The sequence below is a fragment of the Ovis aries genome, chromosome 10 (genome assembly GCF_016772045.2).
Source record: "Ovis aries strain OAR_USU_Benz2616 breed Rambouillet chromosome 10, ARS-UI_Ramb_v3.0, whole genome shotgun sequence".
NCBI lineage: Eukaryota > Metazoa > Chordata > Mammalia > Artiodactyla > Bovidae > Ovis > Ovis aries.
The window spans coordinates 14643889-14656017 of record NC_056063.1 but is presented as its reverse complement, the minus strand read 5'-3'; positions in this window follow the sequence as shown (position 1 = coordinate 14656017).

Below are 12129 nucleotides of genomic sequence, written 5' to 3'. Positions count from 1 at the left end.
TTTTCAAATAAACCTATGTAGGGTAAGAATACATTCTCTTACAAAAAAACAGAAATGTAAAGAAAATTTCTTAATTTTAGTATGTAAATATACAAATATTTTTCTGTGCATTTATATTAATGGTGAATCTTTGCAAAGTATGTACATTTCTTGTTATTTAGATAAAACCTATTATATTATGCATACTTGGAGAAGGAAATGGCAACCCACTCCAGTATTCTTGCCTGGGGAATTCCAGGGACAGAGGAGCCTGGTGGGCTGTGGTCTATGGGGTCGCACAGAGTCAGACACAACTAAAGCGACTTAGCAGCAGCAGCAGCAGCAGCAGCAGCATTAAGCATACTGATGAGTAACCAGCTTTTTCATTTAAAAGTATATGTTAGAGATATTTCTGTGTTAGGATATGTGCATCCACCACATTACTTTTAATGGCTTTATGACATTTATAGTGTATGAGAAGTGAAAGTGTTAGTTGCTCGGTTCTGCCCAACTCTTTGTGACCCCATGAACTGTAGTCTGCCAGGTCCCTCGGTCCATACCCCCAATTTCTAGTGGTAGATATTCAGTTTATTTTAGAATTTTTCCCAATGTAAACAATTATTTTTATTTCTGTTTCTGATGGCATGACAGATAGATAACTTTGAATTGAAACAACCAGATTGCTGGAGCAAACGTAGAGTGTATCAAGTGGTGCACAAAGAAAGAATCCTCAGAGGTCAAAAGCAAAGAGAAAGCAGAGACCCTGTGAAACAAGAAATTGACAAAGCTGTCTTTTCTTCTGAGATTTTCTGTTGAATCCAGGAAAACCTGAGCTACTGCTTGGTGAGATGCAGGAGCCAGGAAGTAAAGCATAACATCCATATAAGAAGCTGAAGCTAATAGAGAAGACCCAGCATAAAGCTGGCATCCAAGGGACTATACCCTCAATGTAACAGTAAACAAGAAATAAAACCATCATCCAGATAGAAAAATAAATAAATTGATCTGGCTTAGTCTGGGTGCTGGGTAGAGAATAAGAGTAATCTCTCCTGAGAATGCAAAACAATAAGCCTGACTTCATGTGAGTTTGCAATCTATTTCATGCGATGTCTTCATGTTTCAGAAAACATCAAGTAAAGATTATAAAGTGAACCCAGGTTAGTGCTGCCTTTAGGCATATTATGTAAGTGAAACAAATCTAATTTTTTGGGGCAAGATTTCACCTCAGGTTGCAAAGAATTCCCACCAATAATATGGTAACAAAAATGATCAGTCTACAGTCAAAATTCACAAAACACATAAGGCACCAAGACATTATGAATGTAAACCATCGGAAATAATAAGCAGGATAATCAGACTTGCAAATATCAGACACTAAAGAGTGTCTGATAATTTATAAACTATATTTAATGTTTTGAGAAAGGAAAAGTTTAAGGATATAGATAAGAATAAGAAATTTAAAAAGAAGAGCCAAATATGTTTGTAAAAAATCACTACAGAATTTGTAGAATTCTAGAAGTAATAAATTTACAAATTGAAAGTAACATGGAAATGTAAAGAACAGATAAGACAGACACAACGAAAGAAAAAATTCGTCAATTAGAAGATATAGCTAAAGAAGTTATGCAGAGTATAATCCAGAGAGATCAAGAGATAGAAAATACGAAAGAGATGCTAAAGGCACAGAGGATAAAGTAGGATTATCTTATAGACATTAATTAACATTTCAGAGAACAATTATGATGATAATGGGAAAAGGCAACATTTGAAGAGATGATGATTGAGAATTTTCTGTAATTGCTGAAAAACGAATGCTCTTTTCAAGAATGTCAATGAGCCCACAAATACGACAAACAAGAGAAATTTATACCTAAACATATCACAGTGAAACAAAATACACACTTAAGAGATTTTAAGAAAAAGCAAGAAGGCATTGCAAAGAAAAAGCAGTTATCACTGCAGCTAACTTCTCAAGAGCAACAATGGCAACCATAATTTCTTCATGCTGAGGGAATATAAATGTCAATTTAGAACCTTATACTAAAAAAACTTTCAAGACTTAGGCGAAGTAAAGATATTTTCCTTTTGCTTAGCCATCTTTACAATGTGCTATTTGCCTTGTCATAGAATGGTTGCAAATTATAATTGAATTGCCTCTGCATTCTGGGTAGGAAAAAGGTAAACAGCAAGGGCAAAAAGCATGTCAGCTGAGTCTATTCCTTTTTTCCTGGAAATCCCACGCACACATCCACCTACATCTCGTTGGCCATAACGCCATCACATAGCCTCTCATATCCACAAGGTAGCCTGAAACACCTTGCCTCCCCCAACAAAATTTAGTTTCTGTTTTCAAAAAGGAGGTGTAAGATGGTAAGGAGTAATGTGATTTAACTGTGATCTAGTTAAAGTGAGGTCATTAGGATAGGCCCTAATCCAGTATGACTGTATCTTTATATGCAGAAGAAATTTGGATACAGATATTTACTGAGGGAGGAAGTGTGAAGAGAAGGGGAAAAGATAACTATTTAGAAACCAAGGTGGGAGGTCCAGAACAGACCCATCCTTTATATCCCTCAGAGGGAACCAATACTGTTAACACCTTGATTCTGGACTTCTAGCCTCCAGAACTGTGAGACAATCAGTTTATGTTGTTTAAACCACTCCATCCATGTTACTTTGTCAAGACAGCCCTAGCAAACTGATAGAGAGGGAGTGGTAAGTTCTGAGTTGTGGGGAGTAAAAATGTTTTACAAAAGCTTTCATGGGTTATCTGAAGGTTGTGCTGTAAGCTGAATAGACATTCACCAGAGAAGGAGGAGCAATAGGGATTCCTGTCCAAAAGGCTGTTATGAGTAGAGATTCAGACATGTGGTGAGGCATGGCATGACTGAGCGTTATAGCAGGAAAACAGGTTTTGAGGTAAGAAACTAAGGTCATGGCATCTGGTCCCATCACTTCATGGGAAATAGATGGGAAAACAGTGGAAACAGTGTCAGACTTTATTTTGGGGGACTCCAAAATCACTGCAGATGGTGATTGCATTCATGAAATTAAAGACACTTACTCCTTGGAAGGAAAGTTATGACCAACCTAGATAGCATATTCAAAAGCAGAGACATTACTTTGCCAACAAAGGTCCATCTAGTCAAGGCTATGGTTTTTCCAGTAGTCATGTATGGATGTGAGAGTTGGACTGTGAAGAAAGCTGAGCACTGAAGAATTTATGTTTTTGAACTGTGGTGTTGGAGAAGACTCTTGAGAGTCCCTTGGACTGCAAGGAGATCCAACCAGTCCTTTCTGAAGGAGATCAGTCCTGAGTGTTCTTTGGAAGGAATGATGCTAAAGCTGAAGCCCCAGTACTTTGGCCACCTCATGCAAAGAATTGACTCACTGGAAAAGACTCTGATGCTGGGAGGGATTAGGGGCAGGAGGAGAAGGGGACAACAGAGGATGAGATGGCTGGATGGCATCACTGACTCGATGGACGTGGGTTTGGGTGAACTCTGGGAGTTGGTGATGGACAGGGAGGCCTGGCGTGCTGCAATTCATGGGATCACAAAGAGTCGGACACGACTGAGCGACTGAACTGAACTGAACCATGAGGAGAGGGGAGTAGAAGGATGTTCAGATTAAGAAGGAATTTTGATTTCACAAAAAAAGCACATCTCTTTGAAAAATAAATATGAAATACAGAAATCGTTGTAGCTAGTTTTGGATAGGCCTTCCCTGATAGCTCAGTTTGTAAAGAATCCGCCTGCAATGCAGGACACCTGGGTTCTATCCCTGGGTTAGGAAGATCCCCTGGAAAAGGGAAAGGCTACCTACTCCAGTATTCTGGCCTAGAGAATTCCATGGACTGTGTAGTCCATGGAGTTGCAAAGAATCGGACATGACTGAGCGACTTTCACTTCACTTTCCTTTCAATTTTGGATCAGATTGAGTCTGTTTCTGATTTCCTCGATATCATTTAGGTGAACCCTCTTCATCATATTAAACTGATACTCCCCATCAGATAAAACTGATTGGCCCATTCAAATCTCCAGTCCATTCTGTGTAATACCTAGTACACTTGAAGATACTGTGTTGAACAGTTATTGATGGAAATAGAGAGCTGTATACTCAGTGTGCCTTAAAGTGCTTTCAAGAAGTCAAGATTTTCATCTTAATACAAATGTGATCTTTTGATTCTTTTGAGACTGTTTAAGAGTGTTGGCTCAAAGATATAGAAATCATTTAATGTAGAAGATTATATTGTCTGAAGATGTGTTGATATAAATATATCTGCTATAATTATGTCTTTCAAAGAATTATTATATTCTTGGGCCTTTCTAATTTGAAATTTCTATCTGGTTACATGTTTCATTATTCAATTTAATTAAATCAAGTACATGCGGGAAATATTTGAGGAGCAGCAAGTATAGGCCTTTCACGTTCAAAACTAGAGAATAGAAAACTCCAGTGTGCTTTAAAATAGAAATTTTTTCAATTAAACCCACTCCCTCCTACTCAAGAAAATCCATCTAAATCACATTTGATGACAGTACTTCCTACCTGTAATAAATGACTGTAAATAAGCAATCTAATTTTCAGTGCTTGCAACATGAAATATAATTAACCTAGCATAAGTTTCATTATACTATCTGTCACATCTTGAATCAAGGTTATCAAAACGGCCATTATTTATAGTGACAGAAGCCATTCATTTCTGACTTTTATTACTCCTGCTTTTTAAACCAATGGTCCATTGTCTATGGAGAAATTAGATTTTAAAAGCAATAAAATAAAGCAATATAATACTAGTTGCTGAAATACAGGATATGGAATGTATTATACATGAGAGAAGCTTAAATAGCATAGCAACTGGATTCCATTTGAGAAATCTGTTATTCATTCATTGTGAGGCTTGGACACATACTTTACTACCAGAGTACTTCTGTTTTTCCATCTATAAAATAAATAGAGGAGAAATAGATGTTCACCCATTCAAATGAAGCACATTGGAATTAAATAAAAATATTTCAGTAGTCCTTGCTTAATTGCACACTAAAATATTACAGCAAAATAAACATTTTTGCCTGAAAAGTTTGGACAAATTTGCAACTAGTGTTAGAAGATGATCCTCAGAGCTTCACACAAAGATAACACTAACTTTGCTTATACAGAGGTTTTTTTTTGTTTGTTTGTTTTTTAATCTTATTCAGTGTATTTCTGGAAAAGGAGAGACAGCCAAGTAAATAGAAGTTCTTTGGAAGAATGCTGATGTTAATCAGATATGAGAAAATTGCTATCACTGAGTCTGAGCACTCTTGCTATTCTGGGGACTGAATTGAAAGAATTGTTCATACTAAGAAACATACTAATTCCCACATCAGGTTAGAATCAATAACAGATTTACAAATAGAAAAATAATGAAAGCTATAGTTTTTAATGCAAATATAAGGAGACATTTACAAATTTGATTTTTATTAATTGCAGTTCTGATTGGCGTAAAATAATTGTAAGCCTCACTGCATTATACATACATTACTTATTATCTCATATTTAAGAAACGATCTGGACAATCTGCATGATCAGTAGGGAGGAGAGACAGTCTTAGGACCCAAAGAACAGAAATAATTCCCTGGGTCTCCAGAGTCTCTTAGCAGCACAGGATGTTCCTTCAAATGTCTACACTGCCCTTCCCTGGTATCAATCCATTTTTCCCATGAAATTACTGCCTGTAGGTACATGCATTCAGGATATATTCAAAATACAGCACTTCTTTTTTTTTAATGTCTTCACAAATTCACCAACAGTCTTGGTCTGAAAGGTTTTTAACATAATTTGAAAATTATCTCCAATTTTCATAATGGTACAGATAATTTTTATTTATTTATGCTCTTCAGTTCACTAAATTCCACCTCAACCACTGCCTATGAATCATGTTTCATACCCGCAGCTTACCCAACCTGATAATTTCAGCAACTTTTACAATATATGTGTATTTCCCATTCCACTCATATAAATATAAGACAAGTTTCCTAAAATGCTGCTAGTATTATCCACTTAAGTAAGGGAATGTGAATAAGTAATTGACAAGTTGAATTTATATTAAGCAGTTTTTCCCTTATTGATTAAATAGGAAGAGTAGGCTTTCTGTGGCAAAAACTCACAGTTGTTTGAGAGATTAAATCAGTTGCTCCAGGGAAGGAGAACTGCATTAACACCAAGTTTCTGTCAATGGTAGATAATTAATATTTGTTATCTCATTTAAATCTGGAAGTGTTAGTAAATACCTGACCCAAGGAAAACAAAGATTACCAAATAGTAGTCTGAAATAAAGCCAAATCTTCTGCTTAGTTTCAGTTCAGTGGGACTCCTTGGGTAGAAATGAACAAGGCTAGATTGTGTTGTCTAATAGAAAAACAATGCAAGCCATATAGATAATTATTTCTAGTAGCTACATTAAAAGAGTGAAAATGAAGGGAGTAAAATTAATGTTAGAAATATATTTTATTTAACTCAATATATTGAAACATCTCGATTTTAACATGTAAGCAATACAAAAATTATTAATGAAATACTTTCCCCCTTTTTTGGTACAAAGTCTTCAAATTCCATTGTGCATATTATATATGTTAGGACCAAACTGAAGCCAGGACAGGCTCTAAGGGGCAGGCTAGGCCTGAGGTCTAGTCTCTAGGAAAGCTGAGGCACTGGGAACTCCCGCAGGCAGTGTAGCTCAACCAATCAGAAAAAAATCCCCGTAGCCCCCCTGCCAGCGCCAGACCTGAGCCAATCCGGATAGGGATGTGAGGTTAAAAGTCCCGCGCGTGCATATGGTTTAACCAATCAGCTATGCTGTTACAGGAGCAAAGAACCGTCTGTATAAAAGTAGATGTGATTCAGAGCTTGGAGCTCTTGTCGGATTCCACTGTGCTGGATGAGACCTGGGCCCTAACTCTAGCTAGCAATAAACCCCTTTATGCTTTTGCATTGCTGTGGATGTCTTATTCTCTCAGTTTTGGGGACTCAGACTCTGGGCATAACATATACTGTGAACTCTCTCAGTTTGAACTGGCCCATTTCAAGTGCTCAAGAGTCATACATGGCCAATGGCCACCGTGTCAGACAGCATGGAGCTCTAGAACAAGCCAAATAAGAGAAGGACAAAGTTCAGTTTTCTGGATGGCTCATGAGATAAACTGTGAATGCTTCTCTGGGATGGCTCATGAGATAAACTGTAAATGCTTCTCTGGAATTAGTTGTCTTCAGTGTTTGAGACACCAAAGCTGGGAAGCCTGGCTTCAAAGAGTCTGAACTAAGATTCCAGCCAGCTAAAGTCAATCCGTGGATGCACTTGGTTAAACACTGTTGAAACTTGGCAGGGATTTCATTTTGCCATCCAAACAAGTTTGCAATTTGCCACAGATGTGAACAGGACTTTTTTAATTGCTTCATCAACCACATTGATCTTCAGTTAGGATGACTGTAGATATTACTGATTATTAGATCAGGGATACTTTAAAAAATTTATTAAAATATAGTTGATTTATAATCTTGTGTTCATTTCTGTTGTACAGCAAAGTGATTCAGTTATGCATATATGTATTCTTTTTCTTATTCTTTTCCATTATGGTTTATTGTAGTGTATTAAATGTGCTATATAGGAGTTGGTGATAGACAGGGAAGTCTGGCATGCTGCAGTCCATGGGGTCACAAAGAGTCGGACACAACTGAGCAACTGAACTGAACTGTGCTATACAATAGAACCTGGCTGTTTATCATCCTATATATAATACTTTGCATCTGCTAATTCCAAACTCTCAGTCCTTCCCTTCCCACCCTCCCTTCCTCTTGGCAAGCACAAGTCTATTCTCTATGTCTGTGAGACTGTTTCTGACAAACAGAAATACTTTTGAGAGAGAAAAGAGGTATTCTTAAAAATTGCCCTGGGACAATAGGCGTAATGCAAAGACTATCCCTGCTGGCAAATCAGGACACATGGTTACTCTACCTTTTGTGAACATTCCCCAAAGAAGTTGGGTTACTGCCTGTAGGTACATGCATTCAGGATATATTCAGCTCAATAAAGAGAAACTAGTGCCCACAAGAGCCTTGCACACAAAGCCCTAAACTCCTATAGAGTTTAGTTCTTGTCCCAAGAGCCAGCACCATTGTTACTCCAATTTCTAGTAACATTACTTTGATGCAATTTGCAAGCTTCCTGTTTTGCAATTTTCCACTCTGGGTCATGCTTAAATTGGGGGTTTAATGAGAAATGGCTGTTGTCAGCTAGATGGAGCTTCTTGTTGGCAAGGTCTCCTAAGACAGCTAAAGGACCTATAAGCAAAGCTGTGTGTATGGGTGGCTAGGAGATGTCTTTCTTTGGGAGGGTAGGGTAGGTCCTTCTCTTTAAAAATTTCTTTTTCTCCTATGTAAAAAAAAAAGAAGTAGAACAATCAGCAGTGAGAGCCGAGGGAAATGTTTCACAGGAAGTAACAGATGGCTTGAAGCCACCTTCATTTCTGAGTGAGAGAGAGAGTGCCTGTAGGCCTGGAAAATTGAAGGTTTGGAAACTAATTTTGTTTGACTCTTTAATCCATTTCAAACATAGGCTCCAAAATGGAAGATTAAAGGATTCCACTTTTGTTGCTGAGGACATTCAGTTTAGAAAGGTGAAACATACAAAAGTGGAGTGACTTCAGATGAGACAAGAGGAGACTGAACAGAAAGAGCTTACCTTCATTAGTCCCAGGGTAGTTGAGTAAAATCCTCAAATTAGGATTTTGCTGTTATTGCTTTGGTTGTTTATGTTAAGACCACAGTGTTTCATAAAACTAGAAAACACTGGGTCACCATGCAAGTTTGTATTGTATATATGAATCACAGGTCAGATTATTTAGAGCAAAAAGTCATAAAGTTAAGATTTGAAGGTTGGCTAATATGAGCATTCCAGCAAAGGTAATGAAAAGTACAAAGGACTCAAGCCCATTCATTCCTTTGTCTAGTGTTTACTGAGCAGGCAGTGTTCTGTTTCAGGCTCTAGGATTACTTATGTATGAACCAGGTGTACAGTGTAACGTACATTACAACAGCAAGACCCTGATAACAAAGAAATAGATAGTAATGTAATTTCAGAGGAATATGAGCACATGAAGAAATCTTAAAAGGGAGAAAGAACAGAATGGAACTGGAGTACTTTAATTAATGTGGTCAGGAAAGACTTCTCTGAGGACGTGTTATTTAACCTAAACATTGAATGGTAAGAAGGAGGCTTGGCGGTGGCAGAAATGGAGCGATAGTCACTCAGTTGTGTCCGACTCTTTGCAAGCCCATAGACTTTCCCAGGCAAGAATACTGGAGTGGGTTGCCATTTCCCACTCCAGGGGATCTTCTCTACCCAGGGATCGAACCCAGGTCTTTCCTTTGCAGGCAGATTCTTTGCCATCTGAGCCACCAGGGAAGCTCTGCCAGAAATAGTGTATGCAAAGGTAGCTTGGCCCTGCTATGTGCCAGACATTTCAGGAATGTAGTGTGAGGAAATTAGGCAAAATTCTTGCCCTCATAGAACTTGTCATCCTCATATGGTAGCTCAGTCAGTAAAGAATCTGCCTGCAGTGCAGGAGACCTGAGTTCAGTCTCTGGGTAGGGAAGATCCCCTGGAGAAGGAAATGGCAACCCACTCCAGTATTCTTGCCTGGAAAATTCCATGGACAGAGGAACCTGGAGGGCTGCAGTCCATGGGTTGCTAGAGTCAGACATGACTGAACGAATAAACCACCACAGAGCTTATATTTTTAGTGGGGTTGGAAAAATAAATATGAGCTAAATAGAAAAACTTGGCTAGGAAGTACTCATTAAAAATATTAGTCAGGGAAGGTGATCATGGCTTAGGGAAAGTTTCACTTGCTACCATTTCAGGCCTTGACTTTGAACAAGGACCTGTAGGAGATGGCTTCCCAGGTGGCTCAGTGGGTAAAGAATCTGCCTGCAATGCAGGAGACACAGATCCCATCCTGGGTGGGGCAGATCCCTGGATGAGGGCATGGCAGCTCGGAAACAACTGAAGTGACTGACAATACTCACATTGTAGGAGGCAAGGGAATGAGCTATGCAAATTTATGGGAGAAGACGTTTTCTAGACAGAGGGAACAGTCAATGCCAAGGCCTCAAAAAGAAAAGTATAGCTTATTTGAGTAACAGCAAAGAGGCCAATGTAGATACAGTTAATCCAGGAAAAGGACAAGAATAACTTATACATAATTCTAGAATATGGGGGTTGCTTGGTCAATATTATAAGACTTCATGATTATCAATTATTAGCATGTTGTTTAATCTTCAGTTCTTTAGGGGACTTCCAAATATCTTTCTGTTATTGATTTCTACTTTAATTCCTTGTGGGTAGAGAACAAACTTTGTGTGACTTAAATTATTTTATAAATAATGACATTTGGTTTATGGCACTCAATGTGGTCTTAGTGATTGTCCTGTAAAAAGAACATGTATTCTGTTATCGGGTGGAAGTTCTACTACCAATGTCAATTATATCACTTGGATGATAGTGTTGTTCAATCTTGTATACTTTTAAAGATTTTCTATCTAGTTTTTTTCTACAAATTAGGGAGAGAAATGAGTCAGAATCTCCAGCTCATGTAACTGTGGATATGTTTATTTCTCTTTTGATGTCTATCAGCTATTTCCACTTCCTGAAAAGTTATTTTAAATATTTATTATTGTGTACTTTTGCTGGTACTTAATACTTCCAGATGTTCAAGGTGGTTTTAGAAAAGGCAGAGGAACCAGAGATCAAGTTGCCAACATCCACTGGATCATTGAAAAAGCAAGAAAGTTCCAGAAAAACATCTATTTCTGCTTTATTGACTATGCCAAAGCCTTTGAATGTGTGGGTCACAATAAACTGCAGAAAATTCTGAAAGAGATAGGAATATCAGACCACCTGACCTGCCTCTTGAGAAACCTATATGCAGGTCAGGAAGCAACAGTTAGAACTGGACATGGAACAACAGACTGGTTCCGAATAGGAAAAGAAGTACATCACCCTACTTATTTAACTTCTATGCAGAGTACATCATGAGAAACGCTGGGCTGGAAGAAGCACAAGCTGGAATCAAGATTGCTGGGAGAAATATCAATAACCTCAGATATGCAGATGACACCCCCCTTATGGCAGAAAGTGAAGAAGAACTAAAAGCCTCTTGATGAAAGTGAAAGAGGAGAGTGAAAAAGTTGAGCTTAAAGCTCAACATTTGGAAAACGAAGATCATGGCATCCAGTCCCATCACTTCATGGGAAATAGATGGGGAAACAGTGTCAGACTTCATTTTTTGGGCTCCAGAATCACTGCAGATGGTAATTGCATCCATGAAATTAAAAGACACTTACTCCTTGGAAGGAAAGTTATGACCAACCTAGATAGCATATTCAAAAGCACAGACATTACTTTGCCAACAAAGGTCCATCTAGTCAAGGCTATGGTTTTTCCAGTAGTCATGTATGGATGTGAGAGTTGGACTGTGAAGAAAGCTGAGCACAGAAGAATTGATGCTTTTGAACTATGGTGTTGGAGAAGACTCTTGAGAGTCCCTTGGACTGCAAGGAGATCCAACCAGTCCATTCTGAAGGAGATTAGTCCTGGGTTCTCTTTGGAAGGAATGATGCTAAAGCTGAAACTCCAGTACTTTGGCCACTTCATGCAAAGAGTTGACTCATTGGAAAAGACTCTGATGCTGTGAGGGATTGGGGGCAGGAGGAGAAGGGGACAACAGAGGATGAGATGGCTGGATGGCATCACTGACTCGATTCACATGAGTTTCGGCGAACTCTGGGAATTGGTGATGGACAGGGAGGCCTGGCGTGCTGCAATTCATGGGGTCGCAAAGAGTCAGACACGACTGAGCGACTGAACTGAACTGAACTGAATGCTCTAAGATTTCATATGAAAACATACCGGGGGAAATTAAGAGTTCCCCTTCCTTTTTTAAGAATATTTCATTCAATATAGAATTTAAACAGTGCTGCGATGAACATTGGGGTACATGTGTCTCTTTCAATTCTGGTTTCCTCGGTGTGTATGCCCAGAAGTGGGATTGCTGGGTCATAAGGTAGTTCTATTTGCAATTTTTTAAGGAATCTCCACACTGTTTTCCA